Source organism: Cyprinus carpio, unplaced genomic scaffold, assembly GCF_018340385.1.
Source record: "Cyprinus carpio isolate SPL01 unplaced genomic scaffold, ASM1834038v1 S000006696, whole genome shotgun sequence".
NCBI classification, from domain to species: domain Eukaryota; kingdom Metazoa; phylum Chordata; class Actinopteri; order Cypriniformes; family Cyprinidae; genus Cyprinus; species Cyprinus carpio.
The window spans coordinates 8,058-24,230 of NW_024879308.1; positions in this window are offsets into that span (position 1 = coordinate 8,058).

Sequence of the window (16,173 nt, forward strand, 5' to 3'; positions counted from 1 at the left end):
ATTTTTAAAGGTAACAGCAAAAAAAGTAAATTATTGAAATGTATCACAGTTTTCACAAAAATATTGCCGCACACTGTTTTCAACACTGATATGGATAATTAGAAAACGTTTCTTTTCAGCTTTGCCATCACGCGAATATTTATCTCTTTTATATATCTACGATATATATATATATATATATATTTATCATATCTTATATATATATAATATATATGAATATATCATTTTAATAAATACTTTTCAACCTGATATAGCGTTACTGCCCCAATATATATATATATATACTATACTTATATCTTTTAATATATAGAATTTTCTTTTATATTAACTGACCCCAATATTTTTCATCCCTGTACTTTCTTAGTAATTATTTCTTAGTAATATAAACTGACTTAACCGTATCTTTAAATGCGTTACAACTCACCCCTTGTTTCTAGACACTCTGTTGGTTTTCTGTGTGTGTGTGTGTCTTTGACCTCAGCTCGTAGACCTCCCCTAAGGCTACACACTGCTTGGGCCCATGTGTTAGCACACCTCTCAGTGCTGGACACACCTGTCATTGATTAGCGTGAGTGTGTAACCAATCCGGTATGTCTTCCCTCATAAAAACAATGCATCCAATTTCAGCTTTGCTACAAGCTGACCCAATGTATACAGTTATTTTAAACATAAGTACCACCATACCGGCTTTTAGCTTTTCTCCCTGAAGCCACGGAAATTCTGTTGGCTGTAATGCAGTTTTCACGTGTGCGAGTGCTTATAGAGGCCCCACTAATGTGGCTCATATAACATGCAGAACAATAATGGTAAACCTTAATTTCCACTAACTATATTTGTTGTTGCAGCTCTGTCTGTGATCCCATCCCTCAACTACAGTACTGTGCATGTGAAACAAAGAACAGCTGCTCCTCTTCACATCATGCTTTGAATGTATGCACCATTCCTCGGACAAAACCTCAGGAAGACGTCTGTCCCACAGGAACCAGGCTGACCACTGCCACCGGCACTTGACGAGCTTGTCACCACATGAAGCAGGCCAGCCTCTTTTCTTATCATCAGGAAGTTGTCAGGTGGGAGATATTTCTGTTTGTTTGTTTTGCAAATGTCTTTGTTTCCGTTACTACTGCAAACAATTAGGTGACATCCTATGACAGAACAAGCACAAGTCCTGGCTGCAGCTGGACATGCTGCATGGAGCTCAGTAATGGGACTCATCAATAACACAGTCTTTTAAAAACAGTGACAACATGGCCGAGGCTGAGGTGACCCTGCTCAAGGTTGACATTTTGGACACAAACAAGAAAGCTGAGATGCTTCAATACTTCAATAGACCCTTTTGTTCCCAATAACATGATGGTAACTAAGCAGCAGAATCACAAATATAGCTAATTAATCTCTCAGGAAGAGGATTATTTAAAAAAAAAGAAAAGAAAAGAGAAAGAATTCTAAAACTTATATATGCTAAAACTAATATATTATTTTTGTTAAATATAGCTAAAATGTTTTCATTTAATATTATTTTATTAATTATATATAAAATACAATAAATATAGTACATGAATTGCTTCCAACATTTGGTATCAGCAAGCCTTTTTGGTAAAGCTTTTGAAAAAGACTGTTCTGCACACTTAACATTATCACATTAATATTAATTTTATTGAATGAATTGAAAACATTTCCTGGATTTGAATATAATTAAACATTGTAATGTATTCCTGTGATAGCAAAGCTGAATTCTCAGCAGTCATTACTCTCAGTCTTTTCTATTGTCCACAGGATCTTTCTGAAATCATTCTGATATGCTGCTCAAGAAACATTTATTATTATTGTAAATGTAAAACCATGAAACTTTTTTCATGATTCTTTGATAAATAGAAAGAACAGCTTTAAAAAAAAAAAAAAAAAAAAAAACATCTCACTGACTCACTGAAGATTTTGACGGGTAGTGTAATCATTAATCTAAGAATTTCAACTAAATTAATATTTTTTCAGCCTATAATATAAAATAAGGCAATGCATTTTATTTAGTGGTAGGAAATTCGTTTGAACCAGATTCATAATGTGCAATGTTGTGGTTTGTCAGCATAACCCTGTAAAAGTTTGAAGTAGTTAAGGGAATCATGCCTCATCTACCGATTATAAGTATATCAAACTCCAAAAGTTCAGTTCCTGTTGGACTGTGGAAAAGTTTGCAGATCCACTGTAGAGAGTTTGTTATTGTTAATCAGCACCTTGTAAGTCCCGATAGAAGTCCAATATTCAAAACCATGCTTGTTTTTCCTGGAGTTTACTTCTTGTCTACCCTCAATACTTTTTCAAACTCCTGGCCCCCGAAAAACACACAGGTGCTCCATTAATAATTATTTTTTTTTTGGTTGGTGTGTTTACATCCTGTGGCATAAAGCTTTTGATTTGAATGAGTTTGCTCTTTCCAAACTCAGAATCACACATATTCAATTACATTTCTACTGAAATGTGCTGTAAATGTAAATTGGCTTTCGAACACAGACAAGCTTCAATCACAGACCCAGTTGTTAGCCACGACCCGGTGAGGCTTATGTTTTTGTTGGCCACACCGCAGGCGTCATTATAAGTCAGAACTTATGAGAGAAAGCATTCATGCGGAAAGAGAAAGAACCAATGATGTGTTATTTCTGATTTAAGCCCATCTTCATAATCACCATGGTGATATTTTTAAATGTGATTAACGCACAGGAGTACTTTCCATGTGCACAATGTTCCTTCATTTCACGGAACTGGACAAGCCAGCATAGCTACTTTGGATGTAGTTATTTATAAACAAAGATTCCAACTCGGCGTTGTAAGCGAGACAACAGGAAGGAACAAGACCAGACCGAAGGGCAAATTGTACTGAGATAGATTTTCCAGCTACTTTTAACTTGACACTCAGTCTAAAAAACCCAGCGTTCATGGCGTGAGACGCTGTAAAACAGTGACATACATCAAAGACATCTATCTAGATGAGCTTTTTATATGTAATAAATTAAATATTAAATTATAATATAAAATAATATATAGACTCTATATGTGTAAATCAAGTCTAATTTATTATCTCTATCCTCCATTGTTTCTCATGGACACCACCATAAGAGCCCTGTTAGACTAATACAGTTATCTGTTTATCTCTAAACAGATGAAAAACTTCCCTGAATGAATATACAATATCTTGGCACACGGTCAGGATCCAGCTCAGAGGACCTATCTTTAAAATCACATGCATGCATGTAAATATGCATCCTCCTGAATTCCAGTCCCTTTGTTTTCAGATGTAAGGGAAGAGCAGTAATGGGTCTTCTGTTGACTTTACATCCTTGAAAAGTCCGCCTGGCTTCCTCACACCTGCTGTCCATCCAGACGTTTGGAATCTCTGCATTGATAGACAGGATGCAAGATCTGGAGTGGAAAGTATGCAGGCGGTAAAAACCTGAAGACCCGTTAAAGGTGCACTCTGTGCGTCGAGGAAATGGTCAGGAATGTCAGCATTGTTTGAATGCCCATGTTGTTAATCATCAATATAAACACCTGTATACGCATTATAATTCATAGTGGCCTTTTATTAAAGGTTTTTTTCCTTTGTTTTCACCGGACACTCAAAGCGGGGAGACCATGAGGTCGCCTCTCCCATGATAACCGGAGTGTAAATACCCATGCGTGGTTTTTGGTTTATGCATTAATTCATTATGGTCAGCTGGACAGTGTGTTCTAAAGGGGTAGTGTCACCGGAAAGTGCACTGGCGAAGCAATTACAAGTGCCCCATCAAATAGAGGCCAGACTGAATGTCCTTGACAGTAGCATGAGCGCTGCCAGGAGTGCTTCCAGTGGCAGAACAATACATAGTTGGTATTAATGATGGGCAAAAGAAGGGACTTTTTGAGCCAGAAGTCCTGGGGCCGGAGAGAGTGAAATGCACACACTATAAGCCTTCACAAAACTCCAAAGGATGTCTGGGCAGCCCATGTGTTGATTGAGACTCGGTCTTGGACTTTCTTGGTTCAAAGTAATAGTTTAATGGCCATCCAGCGATATGCTATAAACCTCCTTAAAGGATTCGTTTGGCTTCCAGCCAAAGCATCGCCATTGCCAGTTTATCAACCCTCCCCATGCCAGTGCAACCGTTATTGCAGCTTTAAGCTTACAAATTGTGTAGGAAACCGAAAGTTATGATGTTTTTAGTCTAGAGCTTGATGGCTTTTTGCTGGTGTTAGAAGGACGCTACATGACACCTTTCTACTTTTTTGGGTCAACACCCGCTTTAAAGAAAAATGCATCAAAATAATTACCAAGAGTTTGCAATCCAATGCAATATTCTATAAATGATATTTACAGTATAACTGATGACTATATTATCAATCATACTTCAGACCCAACATTTTGCCCGCAGCCTTGAAAACAATCAGCTTTAAGCAGTATCAGGAAATCTATTTTATGTGATATGGCAAATATTAAAGTGTTCACCTAGTCCCATACAAACCATGTATACATTTCTGTATCTATTCATACAGTTCTAGGACAGGAAGTTAGTTTTGAAATTGACCTTAATGCTTAGCTTTTGTTTATAAAATTATGCTTCTTTCTATAACCAAACATACTGACACAGAGCCTTAACCTTATAATGCTTTTTTTTGATGAGATGAGGTAAAAATAATAAAAAAAAGAAAAATGTTCAAATTATTTGTGTAGAATAAAATACATAGTTGCTTACATATTCAATTCTTATTTGAATTAATTTAATTATTTTTAATTAATTTTAAACCTGGGTAGTGAAGGAAAAGCAGTCAAAAAGTAGCCAGCATACATTGAAATTCTTTTAATACAGATTAAAAAGCATCCCAGATGGGATCACTGCATATTTTTCATACTTCCATTTTTGTAACTTAATAGAATGAGAAAGTGTGTCCAAAAATTTTTAGTCTGGTAGTGTATACTGTTACAAAATTGTTCTCACATATTTTTCCCTTTCTTGTCACACATTCTTTTCGTCCTTCTTCTTGTGAGTTATTCTGTTCGAGGCCTAGAGTGTTTATCAAACTGTTACTGCGCTTTTAGTTTTTAAGAGCCAGAAGAATCGTATAGTTTTTCCTGCTAATCTGATAGATCTCCTGACCTGTGTTAGCCACATTCAATTCAGCACGTTGATATTGTAGTTATGCCGTGCCAATCTGTTCTTCTGACTGTTCATTTTATGTTTTGAATCTGTAAGTCAACAAACAGCCCCTAGTGATTGATAACAAGTTTAGCCCGATGATGAAGACTGACGCTTGAAGGCAGCTCTCATGGAGAAAGCGATTGAAACATGGATCAATTCCGAAGTGAAAGTTTCAACAACGTCATCTTTGATGATGAACGTAGCTCCATAAGCCGGCTTATAAAGTCCAAGCTGGCAGGATTGGTACATGTACATAAACACACCGGAAGCGTAGTCGCATTGCAGATTAGCTTTCAGTTGCAAAGGCCAGCAAGTGTCTGTCTGACGAACCATTGGATTGAGCCTAAAATATGCCCTCATTCCTAAGCTCTCGTGATGTCTGTAGCAATCGTAGAAGTGTCGACGGATCTTTGGGGGCAAACCAATGATACCTATGCAGTGCTTAAGCCATGAGATCAAATTACCTTGAACGAAAGTCAGTTTGCTAATCTAAGTCAGTAGCATTGTCTCCCACCAGTTTATTACTGTTATTAGAATGCTCGGAAGCCAAGCCAGAATGGTTTATTTGAACTAAAACTTAAAACTAGGACCATTGATCATTTTCCCCTCATATTGTTTCTGTTTCAGGGTTAGTCTCTGTTATTAGGAATAATGAGAAAGTACCGAACAGAATTGTTGATTTAAACTAAAACTGAATTTTCATTTTTTAGCTACTAGCCTTGCATAATTTTGATACTTGCTATTTTTATGTGTTGTCAGCCTTGTTGATAACTTGTATTATTGTCATGAGCATATAGCATATACTAATTTACAGATTGCATTGCTAGCTATTCGTACATCATTAACTGTGGTATAGTCGTTATCTACGAATAAGGTTTTTTAGGTTGTCATGCTATGGGTAAATGTCTTGATTCACAGTGTGTAGCAAAGGTATATGGACGGAAATAGGTTGTGGAAGTTTCGTTGATCAGGTGTATGTTGCAGTAACAGAGAGCTAGAGAGGCGTCATTTCGTGATTGTTTTAGAGGCACAGGTCACCATGTTCGTAGGAGCGCGGACGATCCATGCTCATTCATCCCTGCTTTAGTCTACGGTAAAACTCGACTGGCTACTGGTGATACTCTTGGCGTGCATCTTTGCCTTTACCAGTTGTCAGTCCTGAAAGGTCATAGCCAGAGGTTGCTCAGCTTGTGCGGGGAAATTTTTTTTCAAATATAACTGCAAATTGAGAAATTGCGTATCATGGCTAAATTTATGTTTGTTGTGATATATATATAGCTATGAAGTAATCATTATATATATTAGTATAGTATATTTATAGCTATCTACTTTATAAATAGAGTATATATATAAGGTATTATATATATATGATATATGTAGTCCAGTGTGTGTGAGTCTACTAGTGTTGTGTACTGTGTTGGTGTGTGTGTGTGTGTGTTTGTGTGGTGATGTGTGGTGTGATTGTGGTGTGAGTATATGTAGTGCTAGTAAACCCATGATATGTACGCTTTGAATTGCGACGTCTTGTACAGAACAAATGTGTCTATGTCCATTGCTGATTAACTGTATGTATACCCAGTTATTTATTATTAATGGATTTGATTACAAAACCATAGTCGCTGTTAGCTGTAGGTCACGTTTTGCGCTGGAAGCCATTTGTAGCATCATTTCTTTTTCAAGATATATTTAAATGAAAAAGAAGCGCATCTTGCATGACATTATCTCTGATTGCCTACTGATAAAATAGAAAAAACAGGTACATTTTCATATGAAATTCATATTTTTTTTTATTGCTACACACTAAACCATGTGCGATTTACTTGTTAACATATTAAATATGTATATTCGCTAGCTATCAGATATTATCGCCTGTCTTTTGCGTAACTTTGTCTGAATACAATTAGTCTTAATTGATCACCAGACCGTCAGTATTTTGTACAGTTGACGGACATACCGTTTAATGAATGGGGATCCTAATGTGGATTTTGAATCACCCAGCAAACTAGATCACTAATCCTTCTATGAGAATAAAGTCCTAACTTTTTTTTTTTTTTGGTCATATTTGTACAGCATAATACTGTAAGAAAAGCTGATGTCAGGTTAAATTAATCTAGGACTTTTAGCACCAAGGTTCTTAATTGTATATTTTTGGCAAATTATCAAGCATATTCGCTGTGTCTTATGAGGGTAGTTAGCTGATGCTAATGAAGTAACAAAAAATAGCGTCTTGAATAAAGGTAATCATTAGAAACGGGTTAGCATTGGAGACTGTTTTCATAGTAAGTAAATATAATTTGATTTTAACACATAGCTGATAGTTTCGTCAGCGTGTGTATCCATGCATCACGCCCTATCCCCAACTGGTAACTAGGGTGAAAACTTTATGGCTCAGTACTGAATACCACTACATTTCATAGCCCTGCATCAATGAAACATCTGAACACTAGCTATAAAACAAGGGTTGAGCTTTGTTTATATAGATTGCGTTTGTGTTGCCCATTGGCTTAGTACCATCGTATAAATCTTACATGACCTGTGATAACAAAAACTGCTCGCATTATACGTCTAGATTGCTGCGCAGGCGCGTTACAGTACAAGGAGAGTGATGCCCACTGATTCTCGAAAGTGTGTGTCATGTAACATCAATAGGGACAAAGTTCATCTGTGATTAAAGGCCCATAAGCGCCAATCCCTCAACGTGAGTGTCGCCATACTTGCGAGTCAAATTCCTAATCCGACACATGCTTTCCTTTCCATGCACAGTTCACTCACCAGCGTGAACCCATTACGAGGGGTATGTTTCGGCAACCCGCCATAAAGCACGAAAGTGAAAAAAATACTTACCGCTAGTATTTGTGTGAAAGTGTTTCTCTATGTAATATGAAGTAAGTCTATTAAAATTTTAATAATGGACTATGCAGGGTGCAAAAAACTTCTCTCTGGAATCGATGATTATTCCTGTATCTAAGTCTGTCCAAAAGAGTCAGCAAGGTCACTGGCGATCTGGTAGGGACGCTATACATGTTGATATTCCTGCAATGTCATAAGATGCAAGTTATCAGGCAGGGTGGTATGCTCTGCAAGGATCCATTATCGTTTAGTAATCAGTCTTAAATAAAGTATCTATGATGGGTTATATGGGACTTGTCATGAAGCTAGTTGTGAGTGAGAGAACACTGCCTCCCCTTTAGACTGGACCAGCGGGGTGAGAAGGACTTTGAAAGCTTGTCTTCTCTCCATCCTGCCTATCCACTTAGTAGAAAGTAGCGTTAGGTTAGGATTCTGTAGCACTCCACCTCCTGCAGACTTATTAACACACACTTGTTCGGAATGATGTACACCCAGTGCGACATTGTAAATGGTACATGTCTCCAATGGAACTTTTAGAGTAGCGTATTGGACAATAGACTGTAAAGTCTCTGATATCGACAAGATCGGAGTACTGACCGCCTTAGCAACACCTGTGGGCATGCATTTCAATAACGATCTAATCAATGCGTTTGCTATTTGCACTGACCTGGATCCACACTGAAGCTGAACCAACACGGAGCATCTTCATGGTTAGTATGTCATTTTGCCAATGTCAATTTAAGCAGCTCTGTCAATATATTTAACTCAGCCCAGGGTTACTCTGACCCTTTGCGTGTGTATGGAGCTATCACGATTCTGCCCACAGTGGCAGACTTGTTCTTGAACTCACTTTATAAAGGATGCTTACACGTGAACGCGAATGGTTTGCAAGTTGAGGATAGCCTTTAAGAGACTGCAGTTCTAAGGCACATGAATAGAACTCATGCGGATAAAGAATAGTAAGGTATCAATGAGGGACACATAATGGGTTGAGCGGTTCATCCGGCTTTGACAGTTGTATTTGGCAGGAGACTTAATGGAAGAACTGCCTCCCTTCTGAGTAACCAACAAGGGCTCTCATACAAGGTATTGATAGAGCAGAGTAGGTTAGAACTTACATAGCTTTAATAGACTTACGTGTTCTGAATTTAAACATGATGTGAATGGACGCAGAGCGGTGAGCGGTCTCTGCCTAGAGTCTGGAGAAGCGGAAGGGCTCAATAAACTTTAATCAGTGCGTTTCAGCTCTCCAGAAAGTTGGAGCATGCAAGCAATCTAGCCACGGCGCCCCATTTGCACCTGCAGTGTACTTTAACACCTAGCAAATGTTCTGAGGATCCCTCAATGCCACAAAACCTGAAGAAAACACGCACACACGGGAATGTTACCAATCTGACAGTGACCTTTTCGTCCATGCTTTCAATGTATTTTGAGGAGTTTTAATCTGAAATCAAAAATGCATGTGCATTTGGCGTATCAGATTGTTGAATTAGAAGGCTAGAGTGAAAAGGGAGTGCAACTTTAATGTCGTTAAAATGTTAAATGAGGCAAGTGAAAAAAAATGATAGGGTGAATGCATGTGAGTGGCCAGAATAAATGGCCTAAAAATAGTTTGCCACCAGACGACTGGAACAGAAAGGTGTTAGAAGAGGGTCAGAACTAGCAGTCTGGCACATTGTGTTCGAGAGTGATGTGTTTAGTGTTGTTCAGGGACTGTGCTTTCCATTTCTCTATGGGGTCAAACAGGGATGCGCACTAAGGGTTTGACCGGATGTGTCAGGATGATCCTTTTTGCCTTCATGTCCATCTATCATTTGAATTCTCTCTCTTTTGGCTGTATATTTGGTCATCTTACTTCATTGTGATATTTCCCTGTTGGACGAGCAAAAAATCAATGTGTCACTGTCTGCCAGTTATGCTATTGCCCCGCAGGCCCAGCTTTTCACAAGAGAAAATGAATGCAGTGGATGTGTTTGCTAATTGATGCAACACACCATATAAAATCTGCCTCCTGATTTCTCTCTGTAAAAAAAAAAAAAAAAAAAAAAAAAAAAAAAAATAAACACAGAACATTTTATGCTGTTTATTCTTGCTCTTTTTTTTTGTTCCTAAAGACCCAAAAAGAAAAAGATTTTGAGTATTTCTTTACAAATGATCAAAAGTACAGGCATTTATTAAAACTTAGTAAGGTTTTTGTTTATTTATAATGAATACCTAATGAAAATTTATTTAGGTACACTATCATTTAAAACTGTGCGAAATTCGCGAACAACCCCTTTTTTTTTTAATTAGAACCTATTCTTTTATTCAACAAGGGAAGACATTTTGCCATCACAGAGAAATAACTTAAAATTTGAACAGATATTCCAAATAGAAAAACAAAACTAGTTTATTGTAAATAATATTTCCTTTCTGACATTCTAAAACAATTTACCATCCCAAAACTGCCCGTTGAGTTAGTTAGTGAATGTAGATTTCAACAGACTAATAAAGTCTGAACATTGCAGGTCCCATTCCAAAGAATAGTAACATGCCCCTGTCCAACCTCTTTCCTGTCCTTCTTGTTACCTTCCCAGGTTCGCTGTTGCATTCATGCCGTTTTGTTACCCTGAAACCGCTTGTGGTGAAGGGGCGGTTCTTTCGCTTCTTCTATTCCTAGCCTACGCGCTTATTAAAACTAGCGCCCATCCTGTCGGTACGCCACAGAAGTAATTTTGCGTGTTTCCCAGGTGAGGGTGGGGTGAGTACCCCCAGCTAATGCCTTCAGAAAGCCCTCCAGCCTCCACTAAATGGTCACCACCTACTGCCCTGTTGTTGTGCCTTGGCGCGTTTTTTTTTTTACATCTTGGCCTTGTGAAGTCTCCAACACACACCCACACACACACACACAATACACACACCACACACCACAGCCACACCCCCACACAAACAACAGCTAATTCGCACAGTATCCTGTGTAACATTCTTGGATCCTGGCTGGCCTGGGGTCTTTGTTTCTCTTTTCTGTCCCGTCTGTGGCCCCAATGGTGCTCTCCTCCTTCTCACCAATTGATCCAGGACTTTGCGGGGAGACAAATTCTCAGCATGTTTGTCTGGGCACAGCCGGGTAGTATTTTTTTTGCACTTTGCCAGTTGTTTAGTAGAAGTCGTCAGGCCATTATTCACTAAACGCTGTACACAGGGGGGTACAGTGGTGTACCGGCACGGTATACATAGCATATTATCCCTCTTCCAGTCTATTGATTGTGATGTTTATGTAAATACTTCTAAGAGCCGACGTCCGCACGCCAGGTATGAACTGAGAGACGGTAGTGAACGTGAAAGTTGCTCGCATAATAGATCTCATCTGTCCAGAAGTGAAAATCTCACTCAGCTGAGTGATCTCGCTGCGATGAGGTTAAAACCTCTGGGAGTTTAATGTGCATCCAGACATGGGACCCTCCTTGACACTTATTGATGAGATCATTCATACTCGTACAGGCTCCTAGTGCTATTGGAATATGCACTAACTTATATTACAAGTCGTAGAGCTTTAGGAACAAGGGAGGAAGGAATTTAACAATTCATGTCGAGCCCTGGCGTAGAATCAGAGGCTGTTAGGGTTCCATTTGGCCAGCGTGTTGTAGATGTCCGGCTCATGAACACGGGCCGAAGACGTGTGTTGGAGGTTTGAGCGTGATTGGTCTCTGAATTATAAGGGTGTCCACCTCTGGATTACATTGCCAGGACATTCCCCAGTTGAGACGAATACATGCAGAGTCCTCTTAGTGAATTCAACTGGAAGACACTAGTCCCGTGTTGGCTCCAGAATTAGAGGAGGCAATACATTGACAGGATCATCTACTGTGCAGATGCAGAGAATCGCCAACATAGCAACAAAGGCGCCAAGAGACAAGCGGATTTGCCTGCAGAGAGGGGAAGGGGAAGTTGTTGAGGGGTAATGTTTGCTGACTGGCCACGATAGGAACGCACGAGGGACAGTAGCGGTTGTGGCAGTGACTGTCGCGCCTGTTCCCTGAGAAAGCCTAGCTATTGCACCGATCCCAGGACCTCCTTCATCTCTGGGTTGATTCCTCTGTTTACCAAACCTGCTCGCTCGCTTGTTTGCGATGTTTTACACTTCAGTCACCATTGAGTCCAGACTAATTCTACCTGCTGAGCCGCACCAGGCACTCACACTGACTCCTTACACTCGACTCCCGGTCTGGCTGTCACCGGACCATATCCACATTGAAAACGTGCAGAATAGCGGACTCCCGGGAACAGTCTAGATGGAAGTCTGGTGTGCGGCTATGCATTGTTTAGAAAAAATGCCTCAGGATAATTGCCATTTGTCAGAATTTAGCGAGGCAGCATCTTGCTATCATTATACCATCCCATTCTCTAGCTGACTTCATTTTGTGCAACAGGCTGTGAGTTTTTTCCACACATTGCTGTGTTGAGACTTAATGCTTACTTGAAAGTGCTAAAAGGAAGTTCATTTATTTCTTTTTGCAAACTGACCTGAACCTTAAAAATACACCAGCCTTGGAATGAATGTATAATTTAAACTGTCCAGACTTAAGTGTGAAATATTGAGTGGAAAAGTGAAGTTGAAAGCACAGCTCCCCATGGAATGTGTGGAGACCCCCCCCGCTTTCTGAACACTGTTGGGATGCCAAAATGATCTGTGTTGTTGTACCTTTCGAAGTGATGGCATATACTCCGTTCTTGAGTCTGCTGCGTACAGTCTTTTACTTCTGAGTATCATTTAGATTAGTTTTTCCTCCCATCTCTTATCACCAAATGAGCCTTCCTCGTGACCCTCTGTCTGGAGGAGCTTGCTGAGGGCAGTCGTGGTTTTAAGAATAAGGTATCACACCAGGTCTGAGTTATATGGCATCTGGTAGATGTGATGAGTTGCGCCCTCATATCAGCCCAGTCTCATTTGGTTATGGAGACTGTGATGTTTTTATCATTACAGTCTAGGGATGTGGTTTACGCACAACTACCTCACATGGTTCTCAAAATCTTCTTGGTCAAATGACACACACTTTGATCAAAATCGACACAAAAACGTTTCAAGGGTCCCTTAAAGATGACCTCTTTAAATGAGCTGAGTTAAGCTTAGAACATTCACAAACTGTCTCCCACAGAGATATTGTCATTTTGGCTGATAATTAAGTGGGGATAGAAAACCATGATATGTGCGTTACTGTTTAATTGCATTCTCACTTAGAGGATTTTCAGATGAAGATCTGATTACAATGTAGTCAATTTAGCATAAAATAAAGAAAAAATTAAGGTTTTTGTCATTTGTCTCCATGGTATAAAAAATTTAGCCGAAGCTTGCAAAAACATAAATTGGGTGGTTCTTTGCCAAAGTAGAATGTAAATTGTGCTTTATAGTCTAGAGACTTCAGACATTAGATTTAACTAACATAAACATTACTAAAAAATAAATCTGAACAATAAAAGGTGTAAAAATATTAGAGAGAGAGAGAGAAGAAGGGGATGCTAGGTGTTGGAGTGTGGTGTGTTGTGTTGTGTGTGTGTGTGTGATGCTGTGATCAAATTGTTTTATGGTATCTACAAAAACACCCCACATTACACATTTTTATTTTATTATTTTGAATTGCCTTTTTTATTTTTTCACTTTTACTTTCATTTTAATATTATTTTAGTTGCTTATTTTATGTAAATTTTAGTTTACTAATTTTTGTACTTATTTGTTTTCAGATAGATGTCAGGGCGCAACATTTATAATGCTATTTTTATGTTTTTATTATAATACTTTTATTTCAGTTTTTATTATTACTGAGGGTTACTTTTTTCCAGTAGTTTTAGCTTAGTTAACAATAACAGCATTTGATGTACTGTATATGTATAAGAATATATTAGTATAAGTTTAAATAAAGTATAACACTCCGAGACGAGAAAAGATACCTGTCATCGGCTTTAATGCACAAGCAGGGTCCAGCCATTAACAGTCTTGTCAATATAGCTTCTGCTGACCGTTGGTAGCTACTTGTGAAAAAAAGGGTTTAATAAATGTTCTTGAATGTGTTATCTGTTGCATGTCTTTAAAGTTTCATTTGGCCACAGTGTGGGTTAATATTCAGTGACACACCTCATGGTCCAGTCTAACCACACTGACCGGCATTCATAAACATAATGAGTGCCGAATTCATCCTAGCGGGTACAAAACACACAAACCTGTTGTGACAGGTCAACGCCTACTCTTCTTCTCATCAGCAGCATCGGAAGGTGTACACTCTGGGTGCCGCGGAGACATAAAAGAGATGTTCACTTTTCATGTGCACTTAAGCATCCACTGCAGGGCAAAACGAGGATGAGAGATGGGCTACATTCAGATCGTCTCTAGGTAGTTCACTAGATTTTGAAACAGACATTCAGATGACCACATTTGTGATTTGAAATTATCCCCATTTAGGACGTGTGGGAAAGAGACATTCAGACTGACTCTCATACCACGTAGTTGAATATGCGTTGGACTGCAACTAAAGACAGCAAAATAAAATCATTGTCTTAGTGGTCAACCAGATATTTCGGTTTATCAGTGGACAGACGAGTGATCTGCTTTTATTCTCTTTGTTCCCACTTTCAAATAACACACTGTTAAGACATGATGTCCAAGGCTGTTTCCAATTCTAGTCTATATATCGAGTGAGGGCCTTCTGATGGGGAAAAATTTGAGTTTCAGCATAATATAAGGTTGTTTGGTTTCTTTGTGTTGTCTTGACACACTTGTTTAGTCTCTCCTGTGTGTGAGAGAGAGGAAACAGAGGGCTTGTAGGGTTGTCTTGCAGAGTCTGGAAGGTTATTCTTTGTCATTGTGCTTTCTGGGTACAAAAAAAAGCGACTCTTGACCCATAAATTGTTAACAGAGCAGACTTTATAAGTAGAAACTTCACATTTACACCATTTTCCTCTGCAAAAGGACCTTGGCTGGGATCCCTTTGTTTTCAGCACCCCTCACCCTCTCTTCTCTCCCATAAATATTTTATAAGGAGTGAAGGGATAGAGCAATTTTTATTAGGGGCATATAGTGATTTAATGTGAGGGACCAATGCAGGGGAAGAGAAATAAATATTGCACTCTGCTACAAAGTAATATTAAAATACCCAGCAACCCGAAAATCATCAAAGACACTTGGCACCTTCCATGAATACAGGTGGTGTCCTGATATTTTGGTAAATTCATTTAGAGGCACAATTTTTTTTTGTTTTTTTTTTTGTTGTTGTAAGAAAACTATTAGATGGTTGATAAGCTGAAATTGAAGAAACCTAGCATGAATGGAGTTTGGCCTGTCTCAGCTCAGTGGTCTCAACTTTCTCATAGCTGGTATTCAACAAATCAAAATCATGCGCAAAGTCATAATTTTTTGACACTGCTTAATCTATTCAGTTTATTTTTGTAAAAAAGAGTTTTAAGTTACCTGTTTTTAATGACCAACATACAAATTTCTGTTATACATAGATTTTCTCCCTATTACAAATCGTCATGTAACATTGTTTTAAAATTGACACCAATTAGAAATAAATCACATTAGTGCTTTAAAATATTATTCCGTTTTCCGCATTTTTTAAAATAAAAACTTGTAGTGTTGACTGCATGCATTGAGATCAATTCTTTAACACTTAAATTATTTAAATAAGATAAAATATCAATAGCAAAGTAATATTTTATTGTAAGTGTGAGGCAAGTATATTCATCGTCTTCCAAACTAATATACTCTAGTTGCACATTCTAACTGAGCCTAGCATCATTTGGCCTGTTTTGGCAAACCCTGTTACCCATACCTGCTACTGTATTTATTTTGTTTGCTTTTATGTATTATGGTTTATTCAGTGTTTTTGTTTGGTAACAGGCTTGTGAAAATTGCAAACCTTAGAAAATTAAAACCAACATTTAATTAACTATCTGAGATTCAAGAGTGACATTTTTTCTCCCTACTTTCACTGACATGTTTTTATTTTTGCTTAGGTCATACTTTTTACCTTCTTCGTGGCAAAGACAGTGCCTGCATTTTGTTTTTAAAACAGGACTTCAGGCGCCTATTCTCTTTTTTGAGGGAGCACTGAGCTCAGCGCTCTCTGTTATCAGAAACTAGAGCACTTCCACATACCTTCATTAATTCTGAGGAGTAGACACA